General features: G+C 39.1%; 1 protein-coding gene across 3 annotated transcripts in view; it reads right to left on the bottom strand.

Annotated features, from left to right (window-relative positions):
* The window catches only part of RAPGEF4 (Rap guanine nucleotide exchange factor 4), a 283,291-nt gene that overhangs the window by 244,800 nt on the left and 23,789 nt on the right, over window positions 1-14,702 (bottom strand). The window contains exon 1 of one of the 3 annotated variants that reach the window (XM_049106225.1): window positions 9,210-9,343. The exons of the other annotated variants lie outside the window; for them this stretch is intronic. The gene's annotated coding sequence lies outside the window, so the exon portion shown is untranslated. Of the gene's footprint in view, window positions 1-9,209; window positions 9,344-14,702 lie in introns of those variants that run through there. 3 annotated transcript variants of the gene reach the window in all.

Raw genomic sequence — 14,702 nt, 5'->3', positions numbered from 1 at the left:
TCATGAAGGCAAGATCTTCCTAAAATCAGTTCTTCCTTGAATTTCTGTTTTATGACTACAGACCCACCACTGTTTGGTCATTTAATTCTAAAAATATAGAGTATCGTTATAGCTCCCCCCTTCTGGAGATCTTCTGAATGACTCTTCTCTGTATGAGTTTCTTACCCATCAGCCCCCTCCCCCCCCGACACACACAGATACACACACACACAAATGTACAAATAAACATACACATGCATGCTGACAAAGATTATTAGTTGACCAAATTTATGTAGACTTCTGAACCTTCTTTTAGGCCCATCTGTGCACCTCCTTGTAAAATGCAGTTCTAGCAAGAACCCTCTTAAGTCCATGTAACCAGAACCTCCCACCCTCCATATCTGATCACTTTGATCTGATCTAGTTCCTGATGTTCCAACATTGCCCAGGTAATATCTGATCAGCCTTGTCTTCAGCAAGAAGCCTGTTAGGTCAGTTTAGCCAAATTCCTCCTTACCCCTCATGTTTATTCTTGGTAATTTCCTACCCACAGAGTGACTCCCCTGACCCTGCTCCTTGGCTATAAATTCCCACTTGCCCAAGCTGTACTCAGAGTTGAGCCCAATCCCCCACCCTAACTGTAAAATCCTATTGCAGTGGTCTGATGTCTATCACAATGGTCCTACACAAAGTCTGCTTACCATCTTTAACAAGTACCAGTGAATTTTTTTTCTTTAAACACATACATACACACACACACACACACATCCCTCGACTCAATTGCTACCAAAATTCTCTCTAGGCTCCTGATTCTGCCCATGTTCAGGGTGACTCTCAAAAAACTCCCCTTGATGGATCCTGAGACTCAGGAGCAACTGCAGCTTTTTATCCTCACAGCTAAGACTGACTGTCACAAGGCACACCAAGACCTCTGTGACACTTCCAAAATATGGCCTGTACATCTGCCATCAGGGAGCAGAGCATGTAAAGTCTGCAAATTCCTGGGCTTCGTGCCTCCCTGTCTAGAAATCATGCCTGCTTGCTTTTATGTCTTTATGAAAGAAGAAAGTGAAAACTGCCCCCTTGGTGTCCCAAATAAGAGAGTTGTGCCTGCAGGTCACTCTGGACTACAATTTTGGCCCTAGCAGAGCAATACTAGGGGTCAGAATACCTCCACTTCCCTTTCACGGACAACCACTCTGTTTTCTATCCCACAGTGAGAGATGCCAGGTCTGGGGCCCAGGACTATTCAGACAGTTGAAAGAGCCTGCCTTCAGGCAGAGGGCAGAAACAGCCCTGCTAATATCTAAATAATGCCCACTGTTGTTAGTGAGAAAAGAAAGAGAAAAACCTTTTGACCAGGCTCAGTGTGTTGTCATTTGTCTTATTACCATTAAAATGAAAATATAAAATCAAAGTACAATCTTGTCCAATTTTAACAGACCCTTTAAAAAATCTTTCTCTGATGGCAGATGAGCAACTAAACTCAGTACAGGATCTTCATGCTGGCCATAAATCTCTTTACAACACACCCTCAGCTAGAGGTCCAGGACCCCAACCAAATTGCTTACGGGACCCCAAAGAGCACATAAAGTTTTCATAATTTCCCCTAGGCAATACATCTGTTCTATCAGCATTAAGTTAAAAATAATTTCTTTTGGCTACTTAAATTTTTAAAATGGCTTCTGGTATGACTCAGATAACTGATGCTTCCTTAAAATGCTTTCTAGATAAAACTGATGGCTTTTTTTCTTCTTCCTAATTGTCACCATAATAAGCAGGGGCTCTCGAAAATCATTCCACAGTACCTAGTGCTATACTCAAATTTGAGACGGCTCTATTCAGAACACTGCCACTACTATAATTAAGTATTGGAGAGCCCTCAGGGCCTTAGGTCATGAGGATTAGAGAAGAGGAATCTCTTGAATCAGAGCCCTCTGATAATCTTTTTTTCTTAGCTCTCTATTTCTGGGCAACTCAGAAGGACATCCCTGAAGGAGAAAGAAAGAAAGAAAGAAAGAATAGGAATATGGAGGATGGGGGGAGGGGTGGGGAGGACACTACTTTACCTAAGAAGAGTGATTCTCGATCTTTTATCCCTCCCAACCTGCTCGAGGCACAGGATACACATGAGAAGCAGCAAAGGGAAGCACATTTTTTAGAAGAGAGTTTTGAAAACACCTCATCTTACTGGATCAGGAGCTAGAACTTTTTGGCTTTAAGAGAGAAGTGGAAAAAGAGAGAGAGACAGAGACAGAGACAGAGACAGAGAGAGAGAGAGAAGTGGGTATGGTACTATAATAGCCCCCAAGCCCAATACCTATTTCCTTGAGAACCTCCTCTTCGATTACTCCCCCTCCTACGCCCTCTTCTCCAGACACACAAGTGTCTGCTGTACTTTGAAGGCCTTGAGCCACCTCAGAGCTTTTACAATCATTATTCCTTCTGCCAGAGATGCTCTGTCCCCAGATCCGGTGTGACTCACCCCACACTTACCGAAAGAAAGTCTGAGCACAAATTCTCAGTGAGCCTCCCCTGCCCACCCTGCTTAACTCAGCTCTCTCAGCTGTACCTGACTCACTTTTACCCAACATTCATATTTTTTCTACAGCACTGAACACTTCCTAACATAATATTTATAATAACAATAATTATTTATTTTGTCAATTGCCTCCACTAAAAAGTAAGCTCCAGGAAAGCAGGGATTTTTTTTTTTTTTTTTTTTGGTTGGATTACTGCTTTAGCTCCAGTACCTTGAACAGGGTCTAACATATGCTCAATGAACATTGCTGAAGAGTAAGTATACTTTTGTGCTTGTATTTGTACATGTGAGTATTATTATTATTAAAAGTTCATGTTTTAAAGAAAATTAGATTACTTTTTGAATAAGAAAGTATCTATCTATAAAATATTTTGCTGTTCTCTATCACACTTACCAAATCAGAGTAATAATGAATCCTCAGACCACTAGTCTTCTCTGAATGAATGCACAATCATTTCAATAACAGCTTATGTATATACCAAGGTTTCTTAGAGGATCCATTTATATTTTTTTCCTCATGTGAGCCCGTGCTAATTTTCATGACTCACTAAGGAAACCTAAATATTAAAAAATGTGATACTACTCAGCCTTTTCTGAAGGTAAAACCATATGGAAAATGGAAATATTGCAGTTCTAAAACTATGTCCCAGAAACAAAGAGAACAGATACCATTTTCTAAAGAGATACACTCAGAGAAGTCCATTAAACCAGGCCCAAATTCAAAATGGTTCTAAACTAGAATATACAATATAGCACCAACAACTACAAGGGAGTTTATTATTCTTGCATGGAGATACTCAGACTGTTGTGGTAACTAATCTTTCCTGCCCAACAATACTTGTAATGGATATAAGTATATTTAAATTAGGGGGAGATGGGCCTAAAATACACCTTAATTGATAAAACAACAGGATTAGAAAAACTGGTATGCAGACCCATTAGGTGAAGACAGGTCTATATATCAGTGATGAGATTATGGAGGTTTAAGTGGTCAGTTCTCATAAGGAAGACTAGATAACAGGATTCTAGGGCTTTTAGCAAAGAACTCAAACACAGAAAAAAGAACTTATCATGTCAAGGTAAGTACCATTTTGACCTAAAATCAAGGGTTTTTTAAGACAATAGTTAAAGCCCTATAGGTGTCTTTAGTTCATTAACAAAATCATCTCTGTATCTGATACTGCAGATAAGTCATTTATTGAACATGATGTAGAATGGCAGTTTGTTTTTTTAAATATAAGAAATTTTCTATTTGTTAAAAAAAATCTATTGTTTCAATAGATTTGAAAGAGAACTTCTATTTCTGTTACAATGGAATAACAGATGCCAGATTAACCCTCCCACAGTAAACAATGTAAAAGTTGAAAAAAAAGACATGAAGCAACTGCTTACAGACATTGGGCTAACAGGTAATATATGACTATGATCCCAGAAAGAAGAGGAATACACGTGGTAATTCACACAGTAGCTCTGAGGCTTTGCCTGGGTCATTTTTTGGAACACAGGCAAGGAAAAAGAGCCTAAGTAGAGCATGGCAGTCTCATGGGGCTGGTGGGGCAGCAAGTAGAATCAATGGATGCTGATATGGCTGGAATCTGCAGTGAAGTAAGCGAAAGAGAAGGGAGCTATTCATAGAAGGAGCTCCAGAATTCAGCATAGGGGTCTTCTTGAGTCATTAACTGCAAATGGGCAGGTCAATACTCAAGGAAAGGCCTGGTAGACAATAGTTCGTAAGGAGTAGAAGCTGAATGGAGATTCTGGAGGTTACACAGTGCTAAGCAATATAGCAGCTCTGACCAGCTAAAGTAGACAGATCTCATTGATCAACCCGGACATTCAACTGAGACTTCTAAAAAGGCCATTCTACCCCAAGACCTAAAACTAACTACCCTAACAAGGCTCAAAAATAAGCTTCAATAAAAGCAAATGATTGGTAAGTTAACTACCTATGAAAACAGAAGCTGAGAGTCTTTAAAGAAAGTAACAAATCCAAGACTTTCAGTATCAGAGCTCATAATCTCCAGCGTACAATCAGAAATCCCTACATATGCATGGAAACAAAAAAAAGGGGGCTCATAAGCAGAAAATATCAAGAGAAACAGACCCAGAGATGACCCAGACACGGTGGAAATACCAAACAAGGACTTTAAAACAGCCATTATAAATACGAAAAGAGGGGAAAATTCACTGGATGGGCTTAAGAGTAGATTGGGCACTGCGGAAAAACAAAACAGTGAATCTTAAGGTAGGCAGTAGAAACAATCCCAACAAAGCATGAAGAGAAAAAAAAGGTTAAAAAACAATGAATATTTATTGACTTATGAAATAATATCAAGAGTTTAACCTAAATGTAACTGAAGTTTCAGAAAGAAAAGAGAAAATAGAAAAGAAGAATTTGAAGAAAGAATGGCTGAAATTTTTTCAATTAAGAAGGCAGTAAACACCCCTAAAGAGTCTAAAGTTAAGTTATGAAGCAACATTTCTGCTTTTTAAGTATGGCATGCTAAAGATGGCCCCAAATGCTTTGCCATTATCTCGATCAGGAATTGGGACTTATTTCCCCTCCTCATGCATCTGGGCCAACTCTGTGACCAAAAGAATGTGGTAGAAGCAATACCATATCACCACTTAGCATACCACTAACAAGCTGTACTACCTCAAGCAGTTACTTAACCTCTCTACTTTTGGCTTCCTCATATCCAAAAGAGAGGTTAAATTATCTCTCTGATTTTTGTCCATCATTAGAAAAGTCTGAGAAATTATGTAGAGAGCCAACAAATAAATAAAAATGAATCAGGTGCTATGCTCTATAATTACTTTGCATCTTAGCATCTAAATACCTCAATCAAATAAATACCTAAATACTTTGACCAAACAGGATGGGGGCTCCCAGATCTATTGCTAAGTCAAAATGCACTCAGGAATTTGGTTGGAATAATGCTTTCTATATGGTAGAGCCAGCTATAGGCTATAAACTAGAGATTATGTAGCATAGGGTACTGTCAGCTAGTTTTAGTAAACTAAAGATTACTTAGCACACAGTAGGGTGCATTTCCTATAGACACAGTCATATTCTCTTTTCTTTCACAGTGCTCAACCTTTAATAGTGAATAGACTAGTAAATAAATCTAGATAGAGTTGGCTAGTAGAGAAAACACTGAATATGATTTTTTGATGAATTTTTTGTTAGACTAAAACCTTGTCATACCTACCAAATCTAAGACACCTTATTTCTATAGTTCCAACCCTACAAATACCAGAGAAAATAGTTGCCTTGAATTTCACTCTTTTTGGAAACAGCTTCCAGTACCCTTTCAAAGTGTAAAATGGCAAGAGCAGTCCTCACCAACACAATTTTCCAGCATGCCTCACTGCAGAGGATGAAATGCCCCAGGCAGCAACACGATTTGTGCCAAGGACATATGGCAGGGATTATGATTAGTCAGGGGTGAAGATTCAATTTGACAGTCTTTCTTTGCACTATCAGTCATTTTGGTTATCAAAGTGATCAGAATTAATAGTCCAAATCAGGTAGGCTGGTATCTAGAATTCTGGTTTAATAAAAAGAAAGCCACCCTTGCATATAATTTCAGGCAAAATTTGAATGATTGCATCCAGCAATTATGACTACCCAGGGAATAAGATGCCTAGAGACAGAGTTCCTAAAGTGCCAGTGGCTGGCCAATGTCTATATCAGAGAGAGGCTTTGTTACAGTCACGAATGATTGCTTTAGTAATAGGATATTGTGACTCTCTGTCTACACCTAACACATAGCTCTAATTTGAAAGATCATTAACAGCCTTCCTAAATGCCAGAAACTGGTCCACCTCTTCCAGTCCTCTTGTAAGGAACAGGGAACCACTCCTCAGGGCCCTCAAGAATTAGATGCTCATACCCTACAGTCCCAAGTCTCTGAGCAAGCAAAACAGGAAGTATCTTTGTCCCACAGCTTTTCTTCACCCAAGCAGAGATAAAGAGCATCAGAATTCTGAATTTCAGTCTCTAATCTCTTTCATTCAACAAGTTTGCTGTGTATGGACCAAGTGCAAAGCTTTTGAGAATTACAGGAAGAATGACATTTTGATTATGCCCTAAAGCAACCTCTGATCTATAAGGGGATCTAAGACCTCTACCTAAATGATGATAATGCAAGGATGAAAGCAGTCTTGGGGGTCCATATAAAGGTATACAGACATCTATATAAAAACACCTGGGGATTGAGAGCTAGACAAGACATGAGTAGAGAAGGCTTCACAGCTAATTTTTTTCTTCCAATTCGCAGCTTCTCACAGCATCTTAGCTGAAAATTGAACTGGGTCATGGGAGGTGGGCAAAAATTGTATAAGCACAAATAGAAGGTAGGTTTCCAGGCAACAAGATGATAAAGCATGAATAAAGACATGGAAGTAAGAAATTACAGGCCAAAAGTACTCAGTAGTTCCAATGGTTTGATGTTCCAATGGTTTCTCAAAGAGGAAAACTGAGAAATAAGGTTGGAATCCTATGGGGGCAGGGCTGGAGTGCCAGCTGGTGAGGGTACAGACTTTATTCTGCTAACCATGGGGAGCCAGTGGAGATTTTAAGGACACTGAAAAAAACTAGAGCCATAATTTAGAAAATTCATCTTCTCACAGGGAATGAACTGGAAGAGAAAGGGACAAAAGGTATAGAGACTAATTAGGACAGAACCCTAGGGCTCCATATGTCATGTTCATTCGGGTATGACAGGAACTCTTCTCTTTCTCTCTCCAATGCCCACTTAGAAATAGTGTGACACTAAGTCCAGTTTTCCTTGAGACAATCATGGCTCATACCTATAGTCCCAGTGAAATTATTAATACTCTCCCATTCACTCTCAAAGGTATCCTAGTTTGGACAATAAATTATACACGCACCTTACTTAGATAATCTCTCTCATTCTGCCTCTCTGCAGGTGCTCTCCTGGATATCAGGGAAGCAGAAACATCTATATAATTCGTAGTCCTTTCCCTTCCTCACTCACCAAACAGTAATTATGTGGTCAGTTTGTCTCCCTCCCCATGTAACTAGGCAATCTTCATTCTTCTGGCTTTCAAGCTTCTGCTGCCTTGTTCCACCACTCCAGGATGGTGGGGCAGAGCAGGATGCAGCTCCAGGTGAAAAGGCACTGGTGTTGCGAGAAGGGGGGTTGGGATGGCAGAGGAGGCACAGCAAGAGGACACAGGGACTCCTAGGGGTAGGGCAGGGAGAGATGGATGGTAGGGCCCTCCAGCTGTTGATGAGTAAGATTCCAGACCTTTGTCTTTTCCCATCTGCAAGTATCAGTGGGTGTGTGAGGATGATGAAAGGGTACATGGAATGAGGAAAACTAAAAATGTGGCTTAACTGCATTAATTATAGTCATTTACTTGAACATCATATGAACCATTTGTCCCTAATTACACTGCTGTCCAAGAACAAATATGTAAATCATAAAAGGTGCCAGATCATTTTTATTGTGGTTTTATTTGATTATAATAGTAATCTTTCTGTATGTGTTTGTAATTATGGTTTGTTACTCATGTGGCATGACCACTTGTTTACAATACTGATTCCTTCTCATATTAATACATCATCTTGCACAGTAAAAAGATGTGAATTCTTCAGATACCTATAAACTTTTACGGGGGGAAAAAGGTCAAGCCAATAGGAATGATCTTTGATAAGCAATGTAAATGTACAAAAAGTGGCACTACGTTTCTGGGTGGGGCAAGATTACTAAATGAGAAGAACCCTCTAGTCATTCAGATGGAAGTCAACTTAATGAGTTTAATTCAAGAAAGAGATCAAAAAGTGGTTATTGACATTTCCTAGAAGAGCTAGGTACTGAGCAAATTCAGGAAGCAAGTGTTCAGACAAATTAGTAATCCTGGCTTTATGACCCAACTAGCACAAGTAAATAAAAAACACAAAGTGTTTTGGTAAGAAAATAAACTTGAGTCTTCTCCCAGACTATGGGCAACTTTAGCACAGGGACCACACATCTGACACTCTGGCTGCTTAGCAGAGTCCTGGCATACAGTAGGTGCTTGGTTATTCACATATTCATTCAACAAACACAGTAATATTTAGTGAATCCATAATTCATTAAATTCATTTTATAATGAATTTTAAAATAACACTTTAGTCTATTTTAAATACGTTGATTTTTTATTCTCTGAATTCAAAACTTCTCTTTGTATCTGTCTAAATTTCAACAGTTATTACTTTCTCCTGGATGGATGGAGAAATTTTTTTATTTTTCCTTGAGAAACACATTTTTCTTCATAGATTAAATGTACACTTTAACCCTCCCCTAAAGGCTGCTCTATTGTTCATGATATAATAACTGTATTTTTACCTCATTGTTAGTTTACTTGCTTGCAAGTGCATGCATGTAAATTAACATTTAAAAAATAACACTAAAAATAAAGTTTTAAAAGTAACACTTATTTATCCTCTCTTAATTACCGAAATGCATTTGGGGAAAATATTATGGGAAAAAAATCACCCGCAATTATAACCTCCTAAAACAACCTCAATTTACTGCACATCTTTCCAATTGTTATCTAGCAGGCTAGCTGGCTAAAATCTAAAACCTGTTTCATTTTTCACAAATTGTACCAAACTACATATATAATTCCGTAACCACTGAACATTTTATGCTACAGCTTAACAGAGACTTCCAACCTTTTTAAAAGTCATGGTGCTCATAGAAAATGGCTGTGATAAACAGATCCATTTTCGCAAGCCACCTGCTCACATTCAGGCAACCTCGAAGGCTGAGGGAATCAATCCCTCAGGTCTAAGTACCTGCACTTCAGCTGGGAAGTTCTGTTCTAAAGAACCAGTTCTGTTAAGTGTGATTGTTCAGGAACCAATCAGGGGGGGTTACAATAAGTGGCAACATTCTTCACTTTAGCATCTACCTAGTGCCTACTGTATGGCACCATGACATTCTCCTCCAGGTGGGTACATTCAAATAAGATAGGTCACTCCCTTGGTAAACAATTCAATACAATCTGGCATGAATTATTTTGGAAATAAGAGTAAAAATAGCAGCTGCCATTTATTATATTCTTATCAGGGGCCAGCACTTGCTTTACATAAATTAACTCATGTAATCCTTCCAATACCTTTTTCAGGTAGGTCTTACTATCCTGCAGATGGGAACACTGAGCCTGGAAGTATGGAGTTCCCCCAATCTCTCTGTCAGTGGAGGAGCCAGAGCTGGAACCTGGGCCACTGACTGCACTCTTACCCAACCATATTTCTAATCAGGTCCACCAGAGATGAGTGACTTGTCTCAGGCAGGCTGATAACTGGGGGCCACTTCAGACATTCTCTGGCTCTTAATTCACTGTTTACTTAGCAGAAAGACTGAGCACAGGATAGGGAAAGACATGGGAGGAAAACCAGCTGGTGGCAGCCCTTAGCTACTCCTGTGTTCCCTCAAGTAACTCAGCCATGGCCTGGATCTGCATATCCTACTCAGTGAACATACGAACGAACATCCGAATGAAGTGACTATACATAACACACACCACCAACAATGCCAACAAAAACTAAGCCTGCATTTATTTAGTGCCACCTTCTTTAGAAGGGAGTTAAACTGTTAGTCATGAGCATCTTATTAATCCACTCTCAGCACCTCATTAAAGTGGATCTGCCATCCCAAAACAGCATTCTTTGTAGTAAGTGTCATAAGCCTAGGGTTGCCAAATTTTGCAAATACAAAACAGGACACCCACTTAAATTTGGATTTCAGATAAAGGATAAATAATTTTTATTATAATTATGTCCCACTGCAACAACCAGAACATATATGTTAAAATTATTTGTCATTTATCTGAGATTCAAATTTAACTGAGTATCTTACATTTTATCTGGGAAACCTAGGTAAGGTCAATTTTCTCCAACTCGTATTTCTGGATGCTTTAGAATCTCTCCTAGATTGGTGCCCCAAGACAACTGCCTTGGTCTCACATACAGCAAATGGAGATAGAGATAGAAAGCCTGTGTTCCCCCACTGCTGTTTGTGCTTCTCAGGGAACATGGTTATCATCCCAGTGGTATTCAGTACTGCCTGAGAATGAAAGGACAGCCGTGGGACAGAGGAGGCTTCTATCCAGAGCATGAATTTTATTAAAAGATTTTTGATATTTTTAAAATTCACTTAAAATTTTGAGATTTGATTTTTAAAAAGAACTTCTCACATGAATATGTAGTAGTTTCTGGTTTTCCGTCTTGGCTAATTTCAAGTTTCTTCATGAAAACCACTAGGCCATAAATATTTTAATGTGCATTAAAAATACTGCACATTTCGTACTTTGGAGTTATATGGGAATCCCCAGAATCAACCCTGCAGTGCAGAAACAGTGAGCAATGTCTTTGGCGAGAACTGATTATGCTATCGTCACCAGCGCGTACAGCTGGCACTCTTCCGCCCGAGTGTTCACGCCAGGAAGTGTGATTTCTTGATGAATCCATAGAAGCTTTTATTTCCATTTTGGCTGCAAAAAATCTACTGGCTTCCACAAAACAGTGCAACTTTCTACTGGAATTGTTTAAAATGTGATAAATCAAATGTTTTGTTTACAAATACCAGTGTATAAAGAGCTCCATTTTCTGTTTTATTAAGTGTCCCTATGACAAAACCAATCAAAATTAAGAGGTTTTTTTTTCTTTAAAAGATGGATGTATTTTTCCTTGTTAATTTTAAAATGGCAATACAAAATAAAATAAAATAAAATAAAATAAAATAAAATGGCAATACATTTCTTGTATGAATATCTGTTGGTGCATTCATTCTTTCAATGACCTTGAACTCCCAGTCTGAAATAGCTCCCAAGATTTCTCCTGGTAGAAATTCAGACCTATCTGTGCACAAGCAGTGCATACACTTTGTCCCAGTCAATAAAAAATTCATGCATCAAAACAACAGGAATCACTGAACACTGTGGCACCTAATATCACCCTTTAAGCTTTCCACAATGAACCTGACAGTGAAGATATTGGCACACACAGGCCACAGACAGTTACTTGGTGGCATGTACAAAAGTAGGTCTAAGAAGCATAAGATGTGTTTATATGTCTATTTCAGATAGACGTTTTATCTTTGCAGAGACACAAATGAGCCCAAACCTTTTTATATCTTGCTGGGAAAATCCTGAGTTATAACTATACAGAAATGTGACTCTTACAACAACATCCAATTATGCACATTTTGAAGAAAAGTTGCCAGAAGTTTTGCAGCTAAAGGCAGCCGACTTGGCTAGAAACAAAACAATCCAAACCAAAACCAAACAAGAAAATGCAGAAATTGCATGTAGCTTTCCTCAAGGATGAAATCGTCTTAAAAGGTAAAACCCAAATGATAGGAAAGAGTGGGTAAAACACACTCTTAAATCGTCTTGAAAGGTAATGGTCTTGAAAGGTAAAACCCATATGACAGGAAATAGTGGGTAAAATATATTACCCAATAGCTATCTCCAAATCTTTTCTTTGCCAAAAAGGAGGCAGACACACTGGAAAGATACTCCTATCAGATAAGTCCATCAAACAGCAAACTGACCTATATTCAAACGGCATGGCTGAACTGGCTAAAAGACAGAGGTTAACAGGATTTTTTTTTTTTTTTAATCAAGCAGTTGGATAAAAACAGGAAGAGAAATCATTTCCCACAAATAGTTAAAATGGGGTAGATTAAACACATACTGACATAAACAGTGACTAAGGGTTAAAAAGCACATGAACAAACAATACTTGGTTATGAATTTTAACAACAGACATCTTAACGACAGATAACAACAGAACTATCAGGAGGCCTGAGGCTCGGCCGAGCTGGGCTGCAGATTCAAACTTGGGAGTTCCAGCAGACACATCAGTTAAATCCACGAGGAAGATGAAATGGTTCCCAGAAAGTTGCCTAATAAGAAAAACAAGCTGAAAAATGAAACCCCAGAGAACACTATTTTTCTTCCTTTCTCAGAAAGCAAAGATAACAGTGGTCATGTTGCCAGCCTGCTTTTTTAAAAAAAAATTTCAACACCTTAGAAATAAGGGTTGATCAACATGGAAGGTGCAAGAATTTTTCAATTTTTATCTCAAAGCAGCTATCAACGAATATCAAACACAAACTGGGAAAAAGAAGAAGAAAGCAACAATCGACGACAAGAAGGTTGAAGCACAAAAGGGAATAGTTGAAAGAAAAAAAGGACTCTAACTCACATACACCACTAAAATACAAAACGGTCTTCAGATCACAGTTCAGGAAAATCTTGACCTTCTGAAAATCTGGCTATGCACAGGGTTCAGAAGTGACAGCTACTTCATGTCCTCCCCTGACATTCACAACCCAGAACCCAAGGTCTAAAGATTATAGAAATTTTCTTAACAATATGAAGATTCCCTGCAAATATCAACAGCCACTCAGCTATGTCTCCCATTTCCACCTGCTCACAGTGGAGCCAGAACATAGGAGAAAGGAACCCAATATGCAAGCAGTAGACATGAATATCTCTAGGTTCTCTGGTTGACTTTGCTAGAAATAACCCATATCTGATGCTCCTCAGGTCAGTGGAAAATACAAGGAAGTCATTGCCATGGCTGGACCCAGACTCACATACACATAGAACTTCAGCATTCAGCAGTACATACTCAGCATGGCCATAATCACTTTCATCTCAGCTATCACCCTCCCCAGGGCCATGTTGATCTGGATCCTCTATCCTCTGGATAGGAGACGGCACTGACAATGGATATGAGACGGCAATGATAAGGCACTGCAGACAAAAAGACCATCCTGGCCCGCCTCTCTCCTGACACAAGTGAAGCAGAAGTTGGGTTTGCAGAATAGTAAACAGAAGTCTTCAGAATAGTTTGGGGAAATGGAGCAGGTCAATTCTCTTCTGAGTTTTAAAATCACTGTACTATATTGAATAGTGTCCTTCAAAAATTTATGCCCATCTGGAACTCAGAATGTGATCCTATTTAGAAACAGTGTCTTTGCAGATGTAATTAGTTAAGGGAAGGTCATACTAGACTACGGTGGATTCTAAATCCAATATGATGTCCTTATAAGAGGAGGAGAAGACACACTAAAACAGACACAGAGGAAAGAAGGCCATGTTACAGTGAGGGCAGGAACGAGTCGTGCAGTACAAGCCAAGGAATGCCAAGGATTGCCAGCACTCATGGAAGCTAGAAAGAAGCAAGAAAGGATCCTCTTGTAGAATCTTTAGAGGAAGCATAGCCCTGTAGACACCTTGATTTTTTTTTCAAAGATTGTATTTATTTGAGATCGAGAGAGAGTGAGCATGAGCAGGGGGAGAGGCAGAGGGAGAGAGTAAGGGAGAAGCAGATTCTCTATTAACTAAAAAAACTATTAACTAAAAAACTAAAAAGTCTAAAAAACGAATAGTCTAAAAAACTATTAACTTCAAGAATTGAGAGACAATACTGCTGTTTTAAAGCACACACTTTGTGTTAATTTGTTGCAGAGCTGTACAAATGAATACATGGTCACATAGAAATTCACCATTCCAGGGCAAATGCTCAGACCTTTGTTCATTGCTGACTCCCAACTTTCATGAAGCTGACCAAACTGTACAATGCCAGGTTTTCAAGGGTTTGCTTCTTCCACAAAATAGAAAGCACCCTGGATAGATTGAAGTTTACATCAGTCTCCATGACCAAAAACGATGGCACCTTAGACAGATACGTATCTACACATCATAGAGTACAGCTCCACAAAGTAGTCCTTGAAAAAGGGACAGGTCAATGTTTTCTGGAGTTCAGCTATGCTTTTAATTTAAAGTCAGCTTAAATTAAGGTAATCTCCATAGGCATATGATGTGAAGACTCTCAGCTGTATCTAACAGGATCTAGACTAACTGCTGCCCTGGACAGGTGAGATCACATCTTCCACACATATCCTGCCACACCCATCTTATCTACCATCATTTGAATGAATTTCCATTGGAAAGCCAAATACAGTAAAGGCAAGGAATTCACTGATCTATGCAGGGCTGTAGGATTTGGGAAACGGTACTTCTCCAGGTTCCATGTTTATTCAACCATCAAATAAAAAGGTATCTACTTTGAGGCACCTGGGTGTCTGCCTTTGGCTCAGGTCATGATCCCAGGGTTCTAGGATCAAGCCCTGCACTGGGCTCCCTACTC

The sequence above is a fragment of the Canis lupus genome, chromosome 36 (assembly GCF_003254725.2).
Source record: "Canis lupus dingo isolate Sandy chromosome 36, ASM325472v2, whole genome shotgun sequence".
Lineage (NCBI taxonomy): Eukaryota > Metazoa > Chordata > Mammalia > Carnivora > Canidae > Canis > Canis lupus.
Note: the sequence above shows the minus strand (reverse complement) of the source record. Positions and strands in the feature narration are given on the sequence as shown.